The sequence below is a fragment of the Rhincodon typus genome, chromosome 13 (genome assembly GCF_021869965.1).
Source record: "Rhincodon typus isolate 14 chromosome 13, sRhiTyp1.1, whole genome shotgun sequence".
In the NCBI taxonomy this organism is placed as follows: domain Eukaryota; kingdom Metazoa; phylum Chordata; class Chondrichthyes; order Orectolobiformes; family Rhincodontidae; genus Rhincodon; species Rhincodon typus.
In genome coordinates, this window is record NC_063344.1 from 36,997,485 (window position 1) to 37,014,904 (window position 17,420).

The window sequence follows — 17,420 nt, forward strand, 5'->3', positions numbered from 1 at the left end:
GGAGCAGGAAAGTTAACGTTTTGGGCCAAGGCCCTTCTTCAGAAAAAGGGTCTTTCTGAAGAAGGGTCTAGGCCCAAAATGTCAGCCTTCCTGCTCCCCTGATGCTGCTTGGCCTGCTGTGTTCATCCAGCTCTACACCTTGTTATCTCAGATTCTCCAGCATCTGCAGTTCCTACTATCTCCATGGAGACCAATATCTCTTCAACAAGTCACACTTTATTTACACATGAATAATACTTCACACTGATCCAGCTCCCTCAAAGCTGGTTCTCAGAATGAGCAGAACCTCTGACACTCATAATTATATCTGTCAGTCATGCCTCCCTGATTAGACCAGATTAACAACCTCAATTTGGAATTTATATTCTATGAGGTCTATGAACTTGTTATAATCACTACATTTCCTATATTATAGGTGTGACAACACTTGGAAAAAAATTGAGAAGTTTTAGGATGCCTTGAAGTTCTGCAAAGGTTCTAAATAAATGCAAGCTTTTTTAACCTTTGTTTAAATTACTTCTGACAGAATGTTGACACCTAATCAGAAGATAGATTGTGAAATGCTGGTAGATTTTAAAATTGTAGCTCAATTCAATTCCCCCTGCAGCAGTGAAGTTGTTAATTTCACCATGTGCTGATTGAGGACTGATCAAGTTCAGCTGCAATCCATCTCCCACACAACACCTGCATGTATCTGAACCAAAATTGTTTATTTAACTTAAGCAGTCTGAAAATGCTGAAGTCTTTTTTGTAGCACAGGGACAATGCTATCTATTCATGTGGGTCAGTGTTACTAGCCTGCGAATATGAAGAGTTGTCAAGTTACACCTAAAAAAATTAATTCAGGCAGGTTTCAGGTAGCTATACAGCAGGAAGGTGCAAGTTTACTTTTGGCAATTATTTTAATGAGAGCTAGTCACCATCCTCCTTGAAGGAAAATGCTTTTTTTTTATATATCCCTAGAGATTGTACAGATTTGTCATTAAAATCCCAGATCTTCTTCCACTCAACAAAATTAAAACAAAATGACTCAACAATAAATTTATTGAATTTATACAGCTTAAACTATTTTGAGGAAGACAAAGAAGTAGAGATTAGATTTTGTCCCATTTCTTGGTATTATGTCAATCTTCTGCGTATACTGAAGACCAAAATGATTTGGAAGTGCCAGTGTTGGACTGGGGTGGACAAGGTAGAAGTCACAAGACAAAATCAGGTGGCAAAGGAGCAGCGCTCCAAAAGCCTGTGATTTCAAATAAACCTGCTGGATATATGACTTCTGACAAAAGTCTATAATGTTAATGGTGGAAAGGGAGGACAGTTGCATTCAGGACTTATACACACAATCAAGGAGGTAATTTTAACACTGATAATCGGTGGGTTTGGGTCAGGAGTAAAGCTAAAATGTTTTAAAAATTTGTAACGAAAGGAACTCAAAGCTGCCTCAAACTCACAAAACTCCAGTTTTAAAGGGGTCGAGACAGTCTAGGTGGACGGGTGTGAGATGAGGTGTGAGGGGTGTGGCAGGGTGAACATGGGCACAGCTTCAATCCAGGAGACAGACTAGTAACTGGAATCACTTAAAGAAGCTACAGTGCCTTCATGTGGACAGTGTGTCTATTATTTACTGTATTGGCATAAAGGAACTAAAATGAAATAAATCCATTAGTGTCTGTACAGAAGAATTTCAGTAACACAAGAGCCGAAGCAGAATGGATGTGAGCAATACAATGGAAGTGAAATGTTAATGATGATATAGATATGTGATTACAAGCTTTCTCCAGTTTCAATGTAATACCAGATTCAATATAATACCCAGGTTCCAAACTGTCTGATTCAGCTTCAGACTCTTGTGAGAAAGAAGGAGAGTCAGCAGCCAGGAAACTGAGTTTGAAACATGGACCAAAGATAATGGCTCAGTTTTCCCAATTTTTCATCAGTGGAAATTTCTGCTCAGCCAATAGTAAACATTGAGGAAGCAGTTTGTTAATTCTCAGACCCTGTAGGAGTCAAGAGAAATGGTGGTGAGGTAGAATTGGTTGCTGCCATCACGCAATTCAAACTTTTCACTGTGTTTTTGGGTGAAACCACAAAGGGGCAGTATGTCTCAGAGAAATAGGAGGAAGTTAAGTATAGATCTTTGGGAGACACTAATGATAACAGTGTGGGAATGGAAAACCATGCCATTTCAGGTGTTTCTGGCAATGACTAGATGGGTAATGTTGGAGTGACGCAGTGGTAATCTTCCTATCTCTAGATCATGAGACATGGGTCCAAGTTCCATTTGCAGAGGTATGTATTAACATCCCTGGATAGGTTGATTGGAAAACATCCAAGATTGGAACCAAGTGACTATAGTCCCATTTAGCCAGCTAGATGACAGAGTGGAGAGACATTAGAGCACGATAGTGTGATCAACTGTGTCAAAACTGCAGACAGTTTGAGAAAGACAAGGAGAGAGGATTTACCTTTATTAATCTGGTCACATAGGGTGTCACGTATTACTTTTTTAAAACCCAGGTGAGACTTTTAAGGTAGGATTGTTTGCTCATTTATCTGATGTGACAAGGAGGTAATTAGGGAAAACTATATCATGGTCATGATTGCTTGAGGCCATAACTTCTAATATTCTTTCTTTGACAATGACTGAACTGTCAACGAATTATAATTTGATGTCACATGGGCTGCATGACTGAATCAGGGCCTGCATGATGAATGCAATTGTCTCCAGCAGGACCTTGGATTTGAAGAATTATACTCTGTCCACTCTACAAGCTGTGACAGTCATTTTGTTGGGTTAATGAAACAGTTGAGTTTGGAGCAAAATTGCTTCAACTCCTACTGGGTGATAAGCAAGCTCTGCTGGAAGACAAGGCTAACCCCTCCAAACATGTCTCATGACATGTTTACAAAACCCTCACACAGATACTGAATGGATATACAACACTGTTCATGTTTCCACCGGGTCACAGTGGAACAGAACCTTAAGATAAGGTTTCAATGTCTGGGCTACTCCTGTGGTGGGTTACAATATAGTCCAGAAAAATTATGCTGGTTCATTGTGGCAGGCTGTGCCCTTGAAAACTGGAACTGACAATGGGAGGGAACTTTGACCTGGACAAACATCCAAAAGGCTATGACTGAACTAGGCACTGTTAAATGAGACAGGTCAGACAGTACTTCACTGAAGCCTCTTTCTAGGAAGGATAAGAAGGCTTTGGGTTTCCTTTCATTGTGTATTTTTCTGTGGGTTATATGGGAAGTCTCTGGGGAGGTGATGGCCTAGTGGTATTATCACTAGACAATTACAACCCAGGAAATGTTCTGGGGATGTGGGTTTGACTCCTACTACCACAGATGGTGACATTTGAATTCAATAGAAATGGAAAAATCTGGCATCAAGAGCTTGATAATGACCATGATGCTGTTTTCATTGTCATTAAAAATCTATCTGATTCACTAATGTGCTTTAGTGAAAGAATCTGCTGTCCTTGACTGGTCTGGCCTACATGTGACTCCAGACCCTCAGCAATGCATTGACCCTTAACTGCCCTCTCGGCAATTAGGCGTGGGCAATAAATGCTGGCCTAGACATCTGTGAATGAATTAGAAAAAAATAGCCCATGCGTAGTGCAAAGTGCATATGGATCTGGATACTTTTGCAGTTCTTGAACTTTTGTTGCTGAGTAAATGTTTCCTTATTGAAATTAATGTATGATTAGTATCTTCAGGTGATCTCACTTCAAACAATCTAAACTGACAGGACACTAACATTGCATAGCACTAAAGGTTAGTTTACTTTTAAGACAGGTTTCAGTCAGCATATGAACTCCAAGTGCTGTGCAGTGAAGTCTCCCATCGCATGTTACAGGTTGGGAGCAATCGTGAGGCACTTTTTTAATAGTCTTCCATCCTGCGCTAGGCTTCAATGTTTAAGATTGTGTGGGCACTGCTATATTGCCCTGAAATGCTTGAGTATCTTGTAGGACAGTGCTTAACCTGAGACAGTCAATGTTTTGTGCAGCTTTACTTGGCAGACTAATGCGTCATGAGGGAGCATAGAGAATTGAACTACCCATTGTATACCTCCCAGCATTGAATGGCCGTGTACTCCCTTGAAAAGCTGGTAGAGGAATGATACTTTGCCTCAAGAGATCTGTGGAATCACTGCTAGCTCCATGCTTTCATTCACAAGTTGAGTGTAAGTGTGGATGATTTGTGCAGGTCAATCCCTGTGCATTGCTTTTGGTCTCAGCATTGTCCATGTTAAAGTGCAAAGCCTTGACTACAGTCTTCAATGATCAATTGTTTGTGAGAGATAAGCAATGTTTGGTCATTGCATCTTCTTTCCTCTTTGGAATGTCTGAAGAAGCTGCTCATCCCTAATGGGTGGAATATACCAGATCCAACAGTGGCAAAGACACTAGAGCAGCTGTTTTAAGAGTACCAGCAAACATGTACTTAGAAAAGTACAGGATTATCGATAATGATGTGTCACCTGTGTCCTCGTTAAAATTTTCCTTTCCCTCTCACTATGGCTAAGTGTAGCCCTGACCTCTGCAGCTGTATCTTCAAAGAGTTGGGCAGTCAACCCTAGTTGCCTTTTGCCCTAGAGGACCTAGGCCTGTTGAGTGTGTCCTGCCCAGATGCAGGAACTCCTGCTTGGTTTGCAGGCTTCAGCAAATGTCAGTCACTATGCAGGGCAGCTGTGGAATGGCAGCTTCATCGAGGTGCCTGGCAGCCTTTTAAAAATGGTACCAGTGCCACAGACACAGGGATAGCAGGGCAGTAATAAGAATATGCAGCCAGCAAGAGCAGGATAATCAGTTTAATATCAGACATGAGGGATGCCACATGCCTGGTGTAAGTAATCAATGAGGTGAGTTTGAGATGATCTGGCAAGAAATCTCTCCACATCTTGCAGACAGAAACTCTCCATGAAACTCAACAACATTGATACTTGGCCAATGATTCAGCCCTATGTTTCTGTTTCTATACTTTGCCTTTTTTCAATTCAATCAAAGAGAAAACATCCATTAAAGTGCCTCAGAACAGATTAACAGTGCTTGAGATTTTTTTTTCAAGGAAGAGTCATTGGGAACAATTGATAGAAGTCTCATATAGATTCACGTAGTTGCTTAGAAACAACATCAAGAGACGAGAATCAATAAAAAAAAGTCCAAAAATGTCAGCTGTTCTGCAACAAAGAAAATTTCCCAACAAAACCTCAAAATATAGCCAGTAGACATCACTAAATATATTTTAAAAATGCCTGTAACTCCAAAGAAAATATACATCAATCTGATTAAATGTAGAGGGCCACAATGGAATTGATATTGTAGTATAACAGACCAAGATTATGGATCCAAACAAACTAATCAACAGAACATCAAAGGATGTAGGAAATAATCACAGATTTCATTGATACAACAAGTTAGTCAAAAGAGACAATTAGTGCATTTATTTTTTAAATTAATTCTAATGGGTAAATGCTACCTAAAAGCCTAATTAGCATAAAGGTTAGCTCAAAGAATGAATGAGAAATAATTTAACTTAACAAGCAAACAGCAAGAAGTCATTTAGAGCACTGCAACCAGATCTGAATTATTTTGTTTTCACCTTTTAACTCATGCACGTAGATCAATGGGTGATAGCTGTATTGAAGCATTAAGATCAATCACTGATTCAGGAAGATAATAGAATCATATAGGACAAGAGGACTTTCAGCCATCAACTCTATACCACCAAAGTTGCACTATCTTTACACTAGTCCTACCTTCCAGCACTAGGCCCATAACCTTGAATGTTATGACTCATTCAAGTCCTTTTTAAAGGTTATGACGTTGCCCGCTTCAACTACCCTCCCAGGCAATGCATTCCAGAACCCCACCACCCTCTGGGTGAAAAGAACTTTCCTCAAATAACCTCTAAACCTCCTGCCTTTCACCTCAAAATTATGTCCCCTTGTTATTGGCCCTTCAACTAACGGGAACATTTGTTTTTATTCACCCTGCCCATGCACCTCATAATCTTATACACCTCTATCAGATACCCCCTCAACCTTGTCTCTTCTGAAGAAAACAAATTAAGCCTATTCAACCTCTCTTTCTAGCTAAAGTGTTCCATCTCAGGCAACATCCTGGTGAATCTCCTCTGCAGCACATCCAGTGCAGTCACATCCTTTTTGGAGTGAGGTGACCAGAACTGCACACAGAACTCAGCTGTGGCCTCACCAAAAAACCTATACAGTTCCACTATAGCCTCCCTTCTCTTGCTATGCTATGACTGACAAAGGCAAATATCCCCTATGCCTTCTTAACGAGCCTATTAACTTGTTCTGCCACCTTCAGGGGTCTGTGGACAAACACCCAAAGATTCCTCTGTACCTCTGAGCTTCCTAATATCCTGCCAATCATTGAGTACTCACATGTACTGTTACCTCCTCCAAAGTGCATCACCTCACACTTTTTTGGATTACATTCCATCTGTCATTGATTTGCCTATCTGACAAATTCATTTATATCCTCCTGTAACCTAAGACCTTCCTCCTTACTGTCAACCACCAAGTAAATCTTCATACCATCCCAAACCTACTTATCAGTCTGCCCACAGTCTCATTCACATCTTTCATATATATCACAAACAATAAGGGACCCAGCACAAATCCCTGCGCTATGCCACTGGTCACCAGTCTCCAGTCACACAAAAAGCCTTCTACCACCAGACTCTGTCTCCTGCCACAAAGCCAATTTTGGATCTAACCTGCCAAGTTACCCTGGATCCCTGTCTTTTTATTTTCTTTATCAGTCCCCGATGTAGGGCCTTGTCAAAGGTTTTGCTGAAATCCACATCAACTGCACTACTCACATCCACACACTCAGTCACCTTTTTGAAAAATTCAACCAGATTTATTAAGCATGACCTCCCTCTGACAAAGCCATGCTGACTGCACCTGATCAAACTTTGCTTCTGTAAATGGAGACTAATTCTTTCCTTCAGAATTTTATCCAATAATTTCCCTACTACTGATGTGAGACTCACTGGTCTGTAAATCCCTGGTTTATCTCTATCAACCTTATTGGAAGTGGAACCACATTAACTGTCCTCCAGTGTTTTGGCAGCTCTTTTGTGGCCAGAGAGGATTAAAATTTTGGGTTAGAGCCTCTACAATTTCCTCCCTCATATCCCTCAGCAGCCTAGGATATAAATCATTTGGACCTGGGGATCTGTCCACTTTTATACCTGTGGAAACTACCAATGCCTCCTCACTCCCTATACTAATTGGCTCAAGAACCTTACGGTCCATCTTCCTGAATTCTGTACTTCTCTCCTCCTTCTCTCAAGTGAAAACAGATGTGAAGTACAGATGTAGAATTAAATTAATTTGAAGAAAGTGAAAAGGTGAAAGTGAACAGATTAGTTTCTGAAACAGCGCCTACATGATGGAGTAAACCGTCCAGGTTGTATGTTATTTTTGGATCTATGTTTCTTTTAACGTTTTATATTTAGACTAGAGCAGGAACATGATAAAGATCCAGTTCACAGAAAAGGGTCCGCAGAACTAATCAATACATTAATCAAAAATCTAATGAACACTAGAAGACATAGCCAGAGAGAAAATGGAAGTGTAAGGTTAAACTCCAGAACAAACACTAAAATACATTTTAAACTAAATATCTTCTTAAAATGGAATTTCAGCTTAAAGAAGTCCATATTGTGGCTAAGCTTTGCCTCCAGAGGCAGGAAATAGAGGGTGTAAATTTTTTTGGATGCCACACCCACTCCTGAGGGGATGGGGATTGGTCCTTCACTGGTAATTTCATTGGGGTTCCCCCTTGATAAGCATGGAAGCAGTTTCTCCATCCACGTAAGAGTGATGGATTGGTTATCAAAGCCACAGGGTGAATCACAGACCTCTCAATTTGAAAGGAGCAGCAGGCTGAAAAGGAAGGTAAGTGAGAGAGTACATCAAAATGGATGCATTTGCCTTCGAATAATTTCATGCCTTCAACTGAGAAAAGAGATTTGACTGCCAGACCTCCATAAGATAGCATTGGCATTACTGAACATTAACCTCTGGATTCTGAACATCAGTTCAAGAAGGGAGGGCAGCTGAAAGCAGGAGTCTAAAGGCTGATTAGCCTAACACCTGTAATTGGGAAAATGCCAGGGCCCATTTTTAAGGAAGAAATAGCAGGACATTTAGAATAGCTTAACACAATAAAGCAGAGTCAACTTGAGTTTGTGAAAGGGAAATCGTATTTGATAAATTTATTAGAATTAGCAGCTTTTTAATCTGCTGGAACTCTCCCAGAATCCAGTGAGTTCTGGAATATTTCAACTGATGCCTTCAACTGTCTCTGCAGCCACTTCCTTTAAAACACTTGGATACAGGCCATCAGGGACTGGCAACTTGTTTGTCCTTAGTCCTGTTATTTTGTTAAATACCTTCTCCATTGTGATCAAAACCGTTACAACACCTTTCCTCCCATTAGCAACTTAGTTACGCATCATCTTTGGGTTGTTTACAGTGTCTTCTGAAACACTTTCCATGAAAACTTCTGGAAACAATTATATGGGATATGATTAATAGTCACATGGAAAAATGTGGATTGATTTGAAAGAATCAGCATGGATTTATTAAGTGAAAATCAAGTCTAACTATCCTGCTGAAGAAGTAACAAACAAAGTTGATGAGGGCTAGGCTGTTAATGTGGTGTACATAGACGTTCAAAGTACATTCAATACAGTGCCACATAACAGACTTGTGATGGAGATGATAGCTTATGGAATAAAATTTGCACTAGTCACACGGATACACAATCTGTTGAACAACAGCAAATAGAGTTTAATTGCAAATAAATTTTTTTCAGGCTGTATTCGAGTTTCCAAGGGGTTCAATTCAGGCAATGAAGATGGCTTGGGATGTCTACTTAAATAGAAGCAGTATGCAGATTTACAGGGAAAAAGCTGGAGATTGGCACAAGTTCGCAAAGCAGGTGGCAATATGATGGGATGAATAGCCGGCTTCTGCATCATAATCATTCTGTGGTTCAATGATTCTGTGAACGAGGCAAAACAGATAAAAGCATTCTACACTATCACTGCACGTGAGAGAAAGAGCGAGAGAGAGAAAGTCACACTGTACAGTTTCCTGTGTCTGCTGTCACACGCTGGGAGGCAGGGTCTCTCCTACCTTGAGACACTCCCACTCCTGTGTCAGTGTGGAAAACTCATGGCTCACTGGAAAATTCCAGAAATCCTACCATAATTGGATTTAGTTATACCCTTAATGAGACCTTCGGACTTGTCTGCAGAAAATAACCCAGGAATAGAATAGAGACCAAAAAATTGGAAATGCCAGTCAGTTGGTTCAATTTTGGCAACACCTCCCTCTGATCCCAGTTCTAGCAGGGACTAATGATCCAGTCAAGGAGTCAACAGTTATGTTGAATGCTGGGACATGGCAGCAAAATCAAAACTAGCATTACTCACAAAATACATTTCATAGAATCCTTACAGTGTGGAAACAGGCCCTTTGGCCCAGCAAGTCCGCACCAAGCCTTGGTGCAGCCCACCCAGACCCATCCCCTTACAACTCACCTAAGCTACACATCCCTGAACACCACAGGCAATTTAGCATGGCCAATCCACCTAACCTACACATCTTTGGACTGTGGGAGGAAACCAGAGCAAATCCACACAGAGACAACAAGAATGTACAAACTCCACACAGGCAGTTGCCCAAGGGTGGAATTGAACCCAGGTCCCTGGCACTGTGAGGTAGCAGTGCTAACCACTGAGCCACTGAGCCACCGAGCCACCATGCCCCCCCCCTTTAAACTAAACATTGTGTACAATGACAGAGGCATCAGCGTCAAGTACTTGTCCATGATACCTCATCAGTGCCACATTATATTTTGTTTCTTATTTGGTTCAAGTGGGGCTTAGCATCAATCTTCCTTCTTAACTGAGTGGTCAACATGGAAGTTCCCACACAACCTGTGCATCTAACAGCCCATTTAAATTACCACAAGTATGTAACATAGAAAGATCATACATCATTGCCTCAATAACTCAGCGATCTTTCAGGCCAATTTCATAGCTATTACAAAGGATAGGAACTCTTTTGCCATATTTGGCACCAAGAGTTGTCAACTGAATGAAAAGGGATTTTCTTTTAACTTAAGGTATATAAGTATGGAATGTTCATAGAATATTTTTGGAATAGTTTCTTACAGCAGCATACTGTTGACCACATGGGAGGCTATACTAGACCTGGTATTATGCAATAAGTTATGACTCATTAATGACTTTGTGGTGAAAGAATTCCTAGATCACAGCAATAATACAATTGAATTTTACATTTAGTTTGAGATAAAATGTATGTCCAGGACTATGGGCTGTATAGTGCTTATAATTGAACAAGTGTTATTTTCAGTGAGATTTATGGAGGGTTTCCCACAGTGAGTTTTCCTAATGTTCCAAATGCATCCAGTTAATGGATACAATGTCTTGGTGACATCCCACTTGTCTAATGCTAACCTGATTCTCCCACTTGCTGTAAGCAAGAGTATTTACCACTGCCAGGGTATCCCATCACTCCTGGTGCCAGCACCATATTAAAAATGCCACCAATAGCCATCAAGTGCTGGCAGTCTAGACCTGCCCTTCAATGTTCAAGGCCTTTGCCCTGGACATGGCAGAAAAGCAGAATTTGGTGATCTACTTTGCAGATCGGGACCTGGAGGTTCTGGTGGAAAGGATTGTGCAAAGAGGAACATCCTCTTCTCTCAGGATCAACAGAGGAGGCTATGACACACGACCCTGTCAGCCCAGTGCAGATTGTAGACATGAACACTCCCAGCATTGTCTGACCTAAACGCCCAGATCAATGGTCACTACTGTAGGGCAGGCTTTCTCCACTCCAGCTATGGCACTTGGCATTCCATTGAGGCATAGTGGGAGGGAAGAAAGGAGAAGACTTTCTGAGGCAACATAGGTGGTTCTGGTGACAAGATATTGTAAATATGTAATCACACTTTTAAATATACATTCACTTTTCTTCATCAGCTGTATGCAGGAATGTCTGTCTGGCCACAACTGCAATATTGAAGCTACAGAGCCATCCTTAACACTGCAAAATGTTTTATGTGCCAAGGTGTGAAGTGACTAACTCCTGCATCTTGTACAGTCTATGCAAAGGGGAATGTTACTTTGTCAATCTTTTAAGGATCCAGAACATTGTTTGTGCATCACAGCCATTACTGGCATTCATTTCTCATACTACATGATGTGGTCAAGCATGCTCGGAGCAAACATTTAGACTGCACACTGTAAGTTAATAACTAAGTTAGCATGAAGTGCTCACAGATATGTTTCACCTACTGTCTGGGTATCTGTGTAATGCTGTCCTTTGAAGCACCTCACCTCAATCAAAATTGAAAGCCCTCCCTCACAGGATGAAACACTTACCGCCCACTCTGGGTGTAGTGGCAGCCATTTTCATCTCCATTGTGCACTTGTTCGTCACAGCATAAGAGAAGGAAACAGCAGTTTCTCCTCAACCAGTGAGATTCATTCTCAGCCTCTTATTATTGGTGAAACCTCAAATTTACACATTCCCTTCTTAATAGCTCTCCCAGTCAATCCCATAGGCTTTAATTTTTCCAAGACCAGTAGTCTAAGTTTTTATCTCCTTGTTTTACACCTGTAGCCCCGGATATATTGAGTAAACATGGTGGATCTGGCGTAGGCGATGGCCTACTGGCATTATCGCTAGATTATTCATCCAGAGACCCAAGTAATGTTGTGGGAATGTGGGTTCAAATCCTGCCATAGCAGATAGTGGAATTTACTTCCAATATTAATCTGGAAATAAAAGTTTAATGATGACTATGAAACCATTGCTGATTGTCAGGAAAACCCATCTAATTCACTAATGTCATTTAGGGAAGGAAACTGCCATCCTTAACTAGTCTGGCCTACATGACTCCAGTTCCACAGCAATGTGGTTGACTCTTAACTGCTCTCTGAGCACTTAGGGATGGGCAATAAATGCTGGCCTAGCTAGTCACGCCTACATCACGTGAATAAATAAAAAAAATCTAGTGGTACACTATCCCCATGGAATCCAAGGTGTTGCTAACTCATGGTGACTTCTCAATCCTGTGTTACCCTTTTCCTTTCAATGCTGCATCATATCCTCCCCATATACATATTAAAGAGTCACCTTTATAATTGCAACCCCCTCTGCATCCCAGCATGCTACCTCTATTCCCCAGAATTCAGTTCCCCAGCTTCCATGTTGCAGCACTGTCATGTGCTAACTGCGCCACACCCCCATACCCTCCGGCTTTTAATACACAAATCCCCAGGACTGATTGTGGCATAGCTCCTTGAGCAATTTAGATGGACAGCCCTAAACAACACATGACCAGACCCTTGACTGATATCTGTACAGTTCCATGACTGTCTCCCCGTTACTCTCCAAATTGGTTGCACTGGACCCATGTGCTGGCAACGACCCATTCTGTTTATGGACTACAGAGGTACAGATCCCCTGACAAGGTTCCACATGGTAGACTTCTAGAAAGGTTAGATCACATGGAATACAAGGAGACCTAGCCTTTGGGATACAGAACTAGCTCGAAAGTAGGAGACAGAGAGTGGTTGTGGAGGGATGCTTTTCAGACTGGAGGCCTGTGATCAGCGGTGTGCCACAAGGATCAGTGATGGGTCTACTGCTTCTCGTCATTTATATAAATAACTTGAATATGGACATGAGAGACATGGTTTCTAAGTTTGCAGATGACACCAAAATTAGTAGCAAAGAAGGTTACTTCAGAGTACAATGGGAGTATGATCAGATGGGCCAATGGACCAAAGAGTGGCAGGTGGAGTTTAATTTCGATAAATGTGAGGTGCTACATTTTGTAAAGGCAAATCAGGGCAGGACTTATACATTTAATGGTAAGGTCCTGGGAAGTGTTGCTGAACAGAGACCTTAGAGTGCAGTTTGAGAGTTTCTTGAAAGTGGAGTCCCAGGTAGACAGGATAGCGAAGGTGTGCTTGCCTTTATTGGTCAGTGCACTGAGTGTAGGAGGTGAGTGTAGGAGTTATGCAGTCATGTTGCAGCTGTGCAGGCCATTGATTAGACCACTCTTGGAATACTGCATTCAATTCTGGTCTACATGCTATAGGAAGGATGTTGTTAAACTTAAAAGGGTTCAGAAAAGATTTACAAGAATGTTGCCAGGGTTGGAAGGTTTGAGCTAAAGAGAGAGGCTGAATAGACTGGGGTTGTTTTCCCTGGAGCGTCAGAGGCTGACGGATGATCTTATAGAGGTTTATAAAGTCATGAGGGTCATGGAGAGGGTGTATAGCCAAGGTCTTGATCCCGGGGTTGAGGAGTCCAAAAATAGAGATCATAGGTTTAAGGTGAGAGGGGAAAGATTTAAAAGGGACCTAAGGGACAACTTTTTCACACAGAGGGTGGTGCATGTATGGTTTGAGCTGCCAGAGGAAGTGGTGGAGGGTGGTACAATTACAACATTTAAAAGGCATCTGGATGGATACATGAGTAGGAAGGATTTAGAGGGATATGGACCAAATGCTAATAAATAGGACTAGATTAATTCAGGATGTCTGGTCAGCATGGATGAGATAGATCAAAGGGTTTGTTTCTATGCTGTACAGCTCTATGGCTTTATGAATCTATTAATCAGAGTATCTTCACAATTATGATGAATATCTGGGACAAAAAATAAAAGATTTTACAGAGTCACCAGCTAGTTGAAGTGAAAGTTAAGTTTGTTGCCTTGTTATATTTTTCTAATTTTAGTTATATTAATTGGAACACCACAACCTTCGCTCTAATTGATTTGATGTTAATTAAACACAGCAGAGCTAAATGAACCTGTAATGATCCTGGTCTCTATGACCCAGAATAATACCACATGGTACCTTTGCATTTGGAATTATTTGAAGAGCTAATATCATGAGGTAGCAATAGAATGTAGCTATTATCAGAATGCAGTTGAGCTTTGATTTGTTGTAACATTGAGAAAGTTATCAAGGACACATTTTAAACCTCTAAGCAGGAGTTCTGCCATCTTCTGTCATGATTGCTTCTATAACCATATGGCTTGAAAAAGTGCTTTGAAGAATATTATGATTCAACTACATAGTGTGGGACAAGAGATAGCACGGTGTAACTTTGCATCATTTCAACTGGCAAATGCAAGATGTTAGACTGCAAAGGCAATGAAAGGATGAAACATTATCCATACAAACAGAATTGTTATCGGTGTCAACAACTCAGTTAACTAAGTCTTTAACTGAGTTCCTCCTGAAAACTAATTTAATAATTTAGTATGCATCCCCCTCTAATTGCATTAAAAACAAAATAATCTATTGATGGCAGCAACCCATTCTTATTTCATTTTAATAGCTTCCCTGATTCATCGAGTCATTTTATGCTTTCAAAATAGCCCTTAAAAGTAGAGTTCTTGAGATGAAGTAAACAAAGCCTGCATATGCCTGCCAATCAAAATGTTGTTTGCATGGGTTTGAAGATATTTTTGTGTTATCACTTGTCATTTAACAACTGTGCTCGGAATATTTTATAGGTCTAAAAATATAAAGGATATTTTAGAATACAAGAGAGTACAATATGACACTAGATGTGATGTTAATTTTCAACTCTGTGCCAAATTAACATACCAGAACCACCTGGTCTTTATTACATAGCCAGTGAAATTCAACTTTAGTGGATGTTATAATATGATGTACTTTAGCCTTGAGGAAACGTTTCTTAAATTGCTGATATCATAACTCACCTCAACACAGCATGTGACATAGTGGTCTCATGATTGTACTCAGAATGCAGCAACAGTAGTGCAGGTCAAAGATATTTTAAAATTCTCCCAGTTAACATAGCATCAATATAGTCTAACTTTCTAATAACATAGGCCGTATTTTTTAACTAATCCTGGTTGAATGCTTTATATTGAATATAATGATAAGGACGTGAATACAGGGTTCTTAGAAAATATCAACAAGATTAGACAAAATCAATGTGGATTTATGAAAGGAAAGTCTTGCTTGACAAACCAACTGGAATAATTTGAGGACCTAATGAGTAGAAAAGATAAGCGACAACCAGTAAATACGGTATATTTGGATTTTCAGAAAACTTTTGGTAAGGTTGCATATTAGATGTAGTATTTAAGGTTAAAGCACATGAGATTGGGGTAATATACTGGCAGGGACTAAAATTTGGTGAACAGCCAGGAAACAGAGTAAGAGTAAATGGATCCTCTTTAGGACTGGAAGGCAGTGACTAGTGTGACTACAGAAATCAGTGCTTCAGCCCCAGATATTCACAATATATATCGACAATTTGGATGAGGTAATCAATTGTAATGTTTTCAAATTTGCTGACAGCACAAAATTAAATGGGATTGTGAAGAGGATCATTGAGTGAGTGGGCAAACACATGGCAGAAACAGCATGGCATTGATATATATGAAATTATCCACTTCAGTGGGAAGAAAGGAATGCCAGGATATTATTTAAATGTGATAGATTGGAAAATGAACATAGGTGTCCTTATATACAAGCCACTGAAAACAAGCATGCAGATTTGAATTGATTTGATTTATTGTAGTTGCATAAACCTAAGTATGGTGAAAAGTTTTGTTTTGCAAGCAGTACAAGTAGATCATTAGCAAACCACGACATACAGATCATAGGATTTTCAGACAGAGCGAGGCATACAAGGTTACAAAGTAAGATCAACAATAGATGTAGCAAGCACTTAGGAAGACAAATAGTATGTTGACCTATAATGTAAGAAGATTTGAGTACAGTAATAAGGTAATGTTAGTGCAGTGTACAAAGCTTTGCTGAGACCACACCTAAAGTATTAGGAGCAGTTTTGGTCGGGGTTTTCCCTAAGAAAGGGAGTGCAACGAAAGGTTCACCAGACCAATGCCTAGGTTGTTAGGATTGTTGTGTGAGGAGACATTGGCTCAGCTTGGCCTGTATTCATTACAGTTTAGAAAAGTAAGAGGGGGTCAAATTAAAACGCACAAAATTCGGGCAGGGCAGGACAGGCTGGACACAGGGCTGATGGTTCCCCTGGCTGTGGGTTCTACAACTATGAATATGGATCAGATCATTTATTACTGAGATTAGGAGAAATTTCTTCACCCAGAGAATGGTGAACCTGTGGAATTCTCTACCATATAAGATTGTGGAGGCCAATTCATTAAATAAATTTAAGAATTAGATTTTTAGATGCTAAAGACATAACGGAATATGGGGGGAATGTGGGTTAATGGCATTGAGATAGATGTTTAGCCATGACTTTATTGAAGGGTAGAGCAGGCTTAATGATCCAACGATCCCACTTCTGCTCCAATTTTCTATTTTTCTGTGTAATTATGAGACCCAAAACCAATGGTAGCAGATCACCTGGCTGTTCTACCCAATTTTCTCATGGAAACAAACATTGGTGGACCAGATAATTAAGAGATTTATCCATTCTCAGTTATTTTTTACCTCATCAATATTCAATTTCATCTCCTTTTTCCTTCCTTGAGCTCAAAGATCTAATTGAGCTTCTTCCTTTACAATGTTAATGATAACACATACAGCAAGTCATCATCAACTATCTCAGCACAACATTGAGATATTGACAAATATTACAGGCAAACTGCAATTGCAGCTAATTTTAACTTTTGACCAACTGCACATTCTGGTACTAAAGAAACTTTGAACATTTTGAAACCCTAGTTTCAGGGGAGGCAATGGCCTAGTATTATCGCTGGACTGTTAATCCAGAGACCCCGATAATGTTCTGGGGACCTGGGTTCGAATCCTGCCATGGCAGATGCTAGAATCTGAATTCAGTTTAAAAAATCTGAAATTAAGAGTCTAATGATGACTATGAATCCATTGTCGATTGTCAATAAAACCCATCTGGTTCACTAATGTCCTTTAGGGAAGGGAACTGCCATCCTTACCTGGTCTGACTTACATGTGATTCCAGACTCACAGCAATATGGTTGACTCTTAACTACCCTCTGGGCAATTAGAGATGGACAATAAATGCTGCCTAGCCAGCAGTGCCCTCATCCCATGAACAAATATAAAAAAAAATTACATTGTCTGTGTGGAGTTTGTACATTCCCCCCATGTGGGTTTCCTCAGGGTGTTCCAGTTTCCTTCCACAGTCCAAACATGTGCAGGTTCAGTGGCTTGGCCATGGGAAATGCAGGGTTACAAGGATAGGTTAGCAGGGTAGGTCTGGATGGGATGCTCTTTGGAGGGCCGCTGTAACCTTGATGAACCAATTGGCCTGCTTCCACACTGTAGGCATTCTATGATTCTATGATTTAGCAGATGATCAGCAG